The following is an 8,814-nucleotide window of genomic DNA, read 5'->3' on the forward strand; positions in this document are numbered from 1 at the left end:
AAACTTAACATGTGTAAATATTTGTATGAACATAAAAGGATTCAACAACTGCGACACAAACTGAACAAGTTCCACAGACATGTGACTAACAGAAATGGAATAATGTGTCCCTGAACAAAGGGGGGTAAAAAAAAAAGTAACAGAAAGTATCTGGTGTGGCCACCAGCTGCATTAAGTACTGCAGTGCATCTCCTCCTCATGGACTGCACCAGATTTGCCAGGTCTTGCTGTGAGATGTTACCCCACTCTTCCACCAAGGCACCTGTAAGTTCTCTGACATTTCTGGGGGGAATGGCCCTAGCCCTCACCCTCTGATCCAACAGGTCTCAGACGTGCTCAACGGGAGAACACTGACATTCCTGTCTTGCAGGAAATCACACACAGAACAAGCAGTATGGCTGGTGGCATTGTCATGCTGGAGGGTCATGTCAGGATAAGCCTGGGAAGGGTACCACATGAGGGAGGAGGATGTCTTCCCTGTAACGCACAGCATTGAAATTGCCTGCAATGACAACAAGCTCAGTCCGACAGGCCTTACAAGCCCTCAGTCCAGCCTCTCTGTCTATTGCGGACAGTCAGCACTAATGGAGGGATTGTGCGTTCCTGGTGTAACTCGGGCAGTTGTTGTTGCCATCCTGTACCTGTGGTGTGATGTTCGGATGCACCGATCCTATGCAGATGTTGTTACACGTTCAGCTGTCCGTCCTGTCTCCCTGTAGCGCTGTCTTAGGCGTCTCACAGTACGGACATTGCAATGTATTGCCCTGGCCACATCTGCAGTCCTCATGTCTCCTTGCAGCATGCCTAAGGCACGTTTACGCAGATGAGCAGGGACCCTGGGTATATTTATTTTGGTGTTTTTCAGAGTCAGTAGAAAGGCCTCTTTAGTGTCCTAAATGTTCACAACTGTGACCTTAATTGCCTACCGTCTGTAAGCTGTTAGTGTCTTAACGACCGTTCCACAGCTTCATGTTCATTAATTGCTTGTGGTTCATTGAACAAGCATGGGAAACGGTGTTTAAACCCTTTACAATGAAAATCTGTAAAGTTATTTGGATTTTTTAATCTTTGAAAGACAGGGTCTTTTTTTGCTGGGTTTACAAATAACCACCTCCACCCTTATTGTATCTTCAGAAAGCATTAAAATAATACATAGTCATTTGTCAAAAAATCTATATCTTTCATGTGAAAATCTCACACAATGCAATGGCTCTCAACCTCCTTTGACTTGTCGAGTTTATATTCAGTAATGATGTGCGTCAAATGTTTCCACCACATGTCCAGTGCATGCATGGCATCTTTTGTGACTTCTGAGAAGCGGGTTAACCATACGATAAATGTGGCCATCTGCCAAAACGAGGACTACTTTTATACCCTAGTACTTTAAGGTTAACATGCTACTCCTCTACAGCAGTAGGAAGACGGGACCTGAAAAGAAAGTTCACCCAATTTTAAAATACACTCGCAGATCTACAGTCTGATCAAAGGTGATTTAAACGGAGCTATTGTTGGAATCGTGCAACTGATTTAAATGCATGGGAAAGTATCCTGTCAGACACAAGCTTGTGCCAATGACATGTGCACCATGGACACTGAAGTGTGGGGGACGGAGGGACCTGCAATAGGTGTCTCTTACAGACACCGAGTGTCACACGACGGTAATGCATGTTCCCAACTGCCAGGCACAAAGCTGTGCCTCTCAGGAAAGTACAGTCATGCCATTGGAACAGAAAAATGCTTCTATATATCCCAGCATACCAGATGTGCAGCCAAAGGACTCGCCCACAAGTACGTGTGCGTGCACACATGTACACATGCACAAAAACATAAAAAACACACAAATACCACCTGTCCTGGACGCCTAATGCCCGATTCATGGTAGAAAAGACAAGTGTATTCCGGGTTGGTTGCAGACAAAAGTGACGACAGAGCAGACAAAAAGACCTGTGCATTGGCTGCAAAGGAGGGTTGTGGACACCCTTTGTTTTTAAAATTGTCGCAGACACCCTCAGACGACACTTGTCTTTTCTACCATAAATTTGACTTATTCTCTCATGGTCCTAGTTCCCTTAACACAAGACACACATGTTCATACACACCTTACGCAGTGCTCTCCCGGTCACTTCTCCAACACTTGTGATGTGCGGGTTGACTCATAACCCGCAGTCCCTGCGGTTATATCTGTGGGGCAGGTTTAGGGTCAAATCAAATCAAATTGTATTTGTCACACATACACACGGTTAGCAGATGTTAATGCGAGTGTAGCGAAATGCTTGTGCTTCTAGTTCCGACAATGCAGTAATAACCAACAAGTAATCTAGCTAACAATTCCAAAACTACTACCTTATAGACACAAGTGTAAGGGGATAAAGAATATGTACATAAAGATATATGAATAAGTGATGGTACAGAGCGGCATAGGCAAGATACAGTAGATGGTATTGAGTACAGTATATACATATGAGATGAGTATGTAAACAAAGTGGCATAGTTAAAGTGGCTAGTGATACATGTATTACATAGAGATGCAGTAGATGATATAGAGTACAGTATATATGTATACATATGAGATTAATAATGTAGGTTATGTAAACATTATATTAGGTAGCATTGTTTAAAGTGGCTAGTGATATATTTTACATCATTTCCCATCAATTCCCATTATTAAAGTGGCTGGAGTTGAGTCAGTGTGTTGGCAGCAGCCACTCAATGTTAGTGGTGGCTGTTTAACAGTCTGATGGCCTTGAGATAGAAGCTGTTTTTCAGTCTCTCGGTCCCAGCTTTGATGCACCTGTACTGACCTCACCTTCTGGATGATAGCGGGGTGAACAGGCAGTGGCTCGGGTGGTTGTTGTCCTTGATGATCTTTATGGCCTTCCTGTGACATCGGGTGGTGTAGGTGTCCTGGAGGGCAGGTAGTTTGCCCCCGGTGATGCGTTGTGCAGACCTCACTACCCTCTGGAGAGCCTTACGGTTGTGGGCGGAGCAGTTGCCGTACCAGGCGGTGATACAGCCCGACAGGATGCTCTCGATTGTGCATCTGTAGAAGTTTGTGAGTGCTTTTGGTGACAAGCCAAATTTCTTCAGCCTCCTGAGGTTGAAGAGGTGCTGCTGCGCCTTCTTCACGATGCTGTCTGTGTGGGTGGACCAATTCAGTTTGTCTGTGATGTGTATGCTGAGGAACTTAAAACTTAATACCCTCTCCACTACTGTTCCATCGATGTGGATAGGGGGGTGTTCCCTCTGCTGTTTCCTGAAGTCCACAATCATCTCCTTAGTTTTGTTGACGTTGAGTGTGAGGTTATTTTCCTGACACCACACTCCGAGGGCCCTCACCGCCTCCCTGTAGGCCGTCTCGTCGTTGTTGGTAATCAAGCCTACCACTGTTGTGTCGTCCAAATCAGCAGCATTGAAAAAAAGTTTGTTCCACCTGAGCGAGTCTGATCACAAGTCAGAGACCACTATGATGACACACCAAATGTGTTTGATGGATCACGGGAAAAGAGCAGGAATAGGCTTTTGTATGCTACAGTCCAAGCTGTCTTCCAATGGTGAGACTTCTGTCGGCATTCATAGATTATCCAACTTCATTCAGTAAACGCTTTGAGGTAAGGATGACGGCAGTGGTGTAGTCTACGGCGATACGGATATCACTTGTTTATCACACTTCTGCGCTCTCATTTAGCTATTTGCGCTTTTACGGAATATGATTGTTGTGGATGGCTTTAATCCAATAATGGTTGAATTCAAAAGGTTTAAGCTGCCTATCAATCATTGTTTTTGAAAACAGTGGACAGCCAGTGAAAAATGTGCTCTTGCAACAGCTGCATAGTGTGGATCCCAGCCTATGGAGTAAACGTGTTTTTTTTATTGCTCAATCTAATCCATGCTGATATAAAACAAATCAAAATAAATCAGCCAAGACCTCCAAATTGTAGACCTCCACAAGTCTGGTTCATCCTTGGGAGCAATTTCCAAACGCCTGAAAGTGCCACGTTCATCTGTACAAACAACAGTATGCAAGTATAAACACCATGGTACCAAGCATCCGTCATACCGCCTAGGAAGGAGACTCGTTCTGTCTCCTAGAGAGGAATGTACTTTGATGCGAAAAGTGCAAATCAATCCCAGAACAACAGCAAAGGACCTTGTGTAGATGCTGGAGGAAACAGGTACAAAAGTATCTATATCCACATTAAAACGAGTCCTATATCAACATAACCCCGAAAGGCCGCTCGGCAAGGAAGAATCCACTGCTCCAAAACCGCTATAAAAAAGCCAGACTACGGTTTGCAACTGCACCATGGGGACAAAGATCATACTTTTTGGAGAAATGTTCTCTGGTCTGATGAAACAAAAATAGAGCTGTTCGGCCATAATGATCATCGTTATGTTTGGAGGGAAAAGAGTGAGGCTTGCAAGCCGAAGAACACCATCCCAACTGTGAAGCATCCGGGTGGCAGCATCATGTTGTGTGGGGTCCTTTGCTGCAGGAGGGACCGCTGCAATTCAAAAAATAGATGGCATCATGAGGGAAGAAAATTGTGGATATATTGAAGCAACATCTCAAGACATCAATCAGGAAGTTAAAGTTTGGTCACAAATGGGTCTTCCAAATGGACAATAATCCCAAGCATACTTCCAAAGTTGTGGCAACATTGCTTTAGGACAAAGTCAAAGTATTGGAGTGGCCATCACAAAGCCCTGACCTAAATCCTATAGAAAATTTGTGGGTAGAACTGAAAAAGGCGTGTGTGAGCAAGAAGGCCTTACAAACCTGACTCAGTTACATCAGCTCTGTCAGGATGAATGGGCCAAAATTCACCCAACTTACTGTGGGAAGCTTGTGGAAAGCTACCTGAAATGTTTGACCCAAATGAAACAATTTAAAGGCAATACTACCAAATACTAATTCAGTGTATGTAAACTTTTGACCAACTGGGAATGTGACAAAAGAAATGAAACCTGAAATAAATCATTCTCTCTACTATTATTCTGACATTTCACATTCTTAAAATAAAGTGGTGATCCTAACTGACCTAAGACAGGGAATGTTTATTGGGATTAAATGTCAGGAATTGTGAAAAACTGAGTTTAAATGTACACTGCTCAAAAAAATAAAGGGAACACTAAAATAACACATCCTAGATCTGAATGAATTAAATATTCTTATTAAATACAAAATCACACAAAAATTATCAATGGAAATCAAATTTATCAACCTATGGAGGTCTGGATTTGGAGTCACACTACAGGCTGATCCAACTTTGATGTAATGTCCTTAAAACATGTCAAAATGAGGCTCAGTAGTGTGTGTGGCCTACACGTGCTTGTATTACCTTCCTACAACTCCTGGGGATACTCCTGATGAGGTGGCAGATGGTCTCCTGAGGGATCCCCTCCCAGACCTGGACTAAAGCATCCGCCAACTCCTGGACAGTCTGTGGTGCAACATGACGTTGGTGGATGGAGTGAGACATGATGTCCCAGATGTACTCAATTGGATTCAGGTCTGGGGAACGGGCGGGCCAGTCCATAGTATCAATGCCTTCCTCTTGCAGGAACTGCTGACACACTCCAGCCACATGAGGTCTAGCATTGACTTGCATTAGGAGGGACCCAGGGTCAACCGCACCAGCATATGGTCTCACAAGGGGTCTGAGGATCTCATCTTGGTACCTAATGGTAGTCAGGCTACCTCTGGCGAGCACATGGAGGGTTGTGCGGCCCCCCAAAGAAATACCACCGCACACCATGACTGACCCACCGCCAAACCGTTCATGCTGGAGGATCCTGCAGGCAGCAGAACGTTCTCCACGGCGTTTCCAGACTCTGTCACGTCTGTCACATGTGCTCAGTGTGAACCTGCTTTCGTCTGTGAAGAGCACAAGGTGCCAGTGGCGAATTTGCCAATCTTGGTGTTCTCTGGCAAATGCACGGTGTTGGGCTGTAAGCACAACCCCCACCTGTGGACGTCGGGCCCTCATACCACCCTCATGGAGTCTGTTTCTGACCGTTTGAGCAGACACATGCACATTTGTGGCCTGCTGGAAGTCATTTTGCAGGGCTCTGGCAGTGCTCCTCCTGCTCCTCCTTGCACAAAGGCGGAGGTAGCGTTCCTGCTGCTGGGTTGTCCTACGGACTCCTCCACGTTTCCTGATGTACTGGCCTGTCTCCCAGTAGCACCTCCATGCTCTGGACACTATGCTGACAGACACAGCAAACCTTCTTGCCACAGCTCACATTGATGTGCCATCCTGGATGAGCTGCACTACCTGAGCCACTTGTGTGGGTTGTAGACTCCGTCTCATGCTACCACTAGAGTGAAAGCACCGCCAGCATTCAAAAGTGACCAAAACATCAGCCAGGAAGCATAGGAACTGAGAAGTGGTCTGTGGTCACCACCTGCAGAACTACTCCTTTATTGGGGGTGTCTTGTTAATTGCCTATAATTTCCACCTGTTGTCTATTCCATTTGCACAACAGCAAGTGAAATGTATTGTCAATCAGTGTTGCTTCCTAAGTGGACAGTTTGATTTCACAGAAGTGTGATTGACTTGGAGTTGCATTGGGTTGTTTAAGTGTTCCCTTTATTTTTTTGAGCAGTGCATTTGGCTAAGGTGTATGTAAACTTCTGACTTCAAATGTGTGTGTGTGTGTGTGTACCAGTCAAAGGTTTGGACACACCTACTCATTCAAGGGTTTTTCTTTATTTTTACTATTTTCTATATTGTAGAGTAATAGTGAAGACATCAAAACTATGATATAACACATATTGAACCATGTAGTAACCAAAATGTTTCATATTTTATATTCTTCAAAGTAGCCACCTTTTGCCCTGACAGCTTTGCACACTCTTGGCTTTCTCTCAACCAGCTTCATGAGGTAATCACCTGAAATGCTTTTCAATTAACATGTGTGCTTTAAGTTAATTTGTGGAATTTCTTCACCGCAAACTGTGGAACCTTTTATATAGACCGGTGTGTGCCTTTCCAAATCATGTCCAATCAATTGATTTTACCACAGGTGGAATCCAATCAAGTTGTAGAAACATCAAGGATGATCAATGGAAACAGAATGTAACTGAGCTCAATTTTGAGTCTGAATATTTGTTTAAATAATGTATCTATTCTTTATTCATTATACATTTGCAAAAATGTTTAAAAAAAAAAGTTTTGGATTGTCATTATGGGGTATTGTCTGTAGATGAGGTTGTAAAGTAACAACATTTGGAAAAAGTTAAGGGGTCTGAATACTTCCCGAATGTACCGTTTGTGACCTGTTTTTCTTCACAGTTTACCTCAAATTCATCCGACTTGTGTAGTTGATGCTGGACTAGCTAAATTGCAAACATTCATGTACGCATGTTCTAGCATTATCGACAGAATTGGAATTCAACCCGAAGTGTAGAACATTTGACATTAAAATCATTTCTGATTGAGCTGACTGTGAATGTGGCCTCTGCGATCACAGGAACATTGTCTTTAAAAGGGACATTGTCGAAGTAAATCCCGGCATATAATAATATCACATTTCCAGTCACAAATTAACTCACGTCTGTGTAGTGGGTTCTGGATAAGCTAGGTTACACGTATTGTTTTGCTACAGGGGGCATTTATGTTAATGGAGTGGCTCTTTTCTCTTACAATGTATGCCATTAATTTCAAAGTTTAACAAACCATACCATTTTATGTACAACTACTTTTTACAGTTTAACAAAAGCACATTTACTTGAAGAACTATGCAGATGCAAAGTTTGGTAACAGAATTTTGGTCAAATCTCCCTAATTTTTTGGTGTCCACAATTGCCAAACATTTGCTCTTAATAGAGATTCAACGATGTCGGCAGAAAGAATGGGGTGTCAGCGATAACATGACACATTGACTCTACTCTGTTTATTAAACTACAGTAAGTGAAGTGGATTTACACCCCAGTAACGGAATTTCATCATGATTCACTGATCTGTACTACACAGAAATGCATAATTATGGGTGTGAATGTCATTCTCTTCATGTGATGTATCCTAAATAGCTATTCTACACACTGGCTGTTATTTCAATGAGCTTTGCACCCAAAACAAGATCAACTCTGAACAAAGCATAGATGTCGATGTTTCACAAGTTTGGACATAAGTACAGCCCAGTATAGTACAGTAGATTAGTGTACTGAGCTCTCCTGTGCTGTCCAAACTTGTGAACCTAACTTTGTGACTACTATGATTTACCATCGTAGCCAATTCAATTTCAGAAATTCTGTTAATTTTAATTTAGAGTTTTAATCACTTAACAAAATTGATATCAGTAAAAACACAAACTAATTGATTGGTCTACCTTTACTTGTTACTTCAGTGAACTTTTATTATCCTCTCCTCATGAGGGAGAGAAATTAGAAAATATGTTAAGAATGTGGGTTTTTGGTAATGGAATTCCAAGGCACAAGGAAATGTTTCTTTAACTTACAGAAGGCAGAACATTTTCTCAAACTATATGGAAATATTGATGTCAGTTGGCAGGGGTCTTTATTTGACCAGTATTGTGATTTGATGTACTTAAGACTTTTTCATCTGTTTGACCAGAAATCAAAGCCGTTGCTTATTCCAATTTTTGGGGGGTGGAAAATGTTATGCCTTCATTTAGTCATCTAGACTCTTAGCTTTCATTTGACATGTTCCTATGAACTTCACATGTTGGTACTCATTGGTCCTTTTCCATGGACATGACCTACAAGATCTCTTAGGACTTTCTATTTGGAATTTGTCTACTTGCCTGAGTTACTGTAGTGCTGCGCGTTTTCCCTCTGCTCGGCCTTCCTGA

The sequence above is a fragment of the Oncorhynchus keta genome, chromosome 27, assembly GCF_023373465.1.
Source record: "Oncorhynchus keta strain PuntledgeMale-10-30-2019 chromosome 27, Oket_V2, whole genome shotgun sequence".
In the NCBI taxonomy this organism is placed as follows: Eukaryota; Metazoa; Chordata; class Actinopteri; order Salmoniformes; family Salmonidae; genus Oncorhynchus; species Oncorhynchus keta.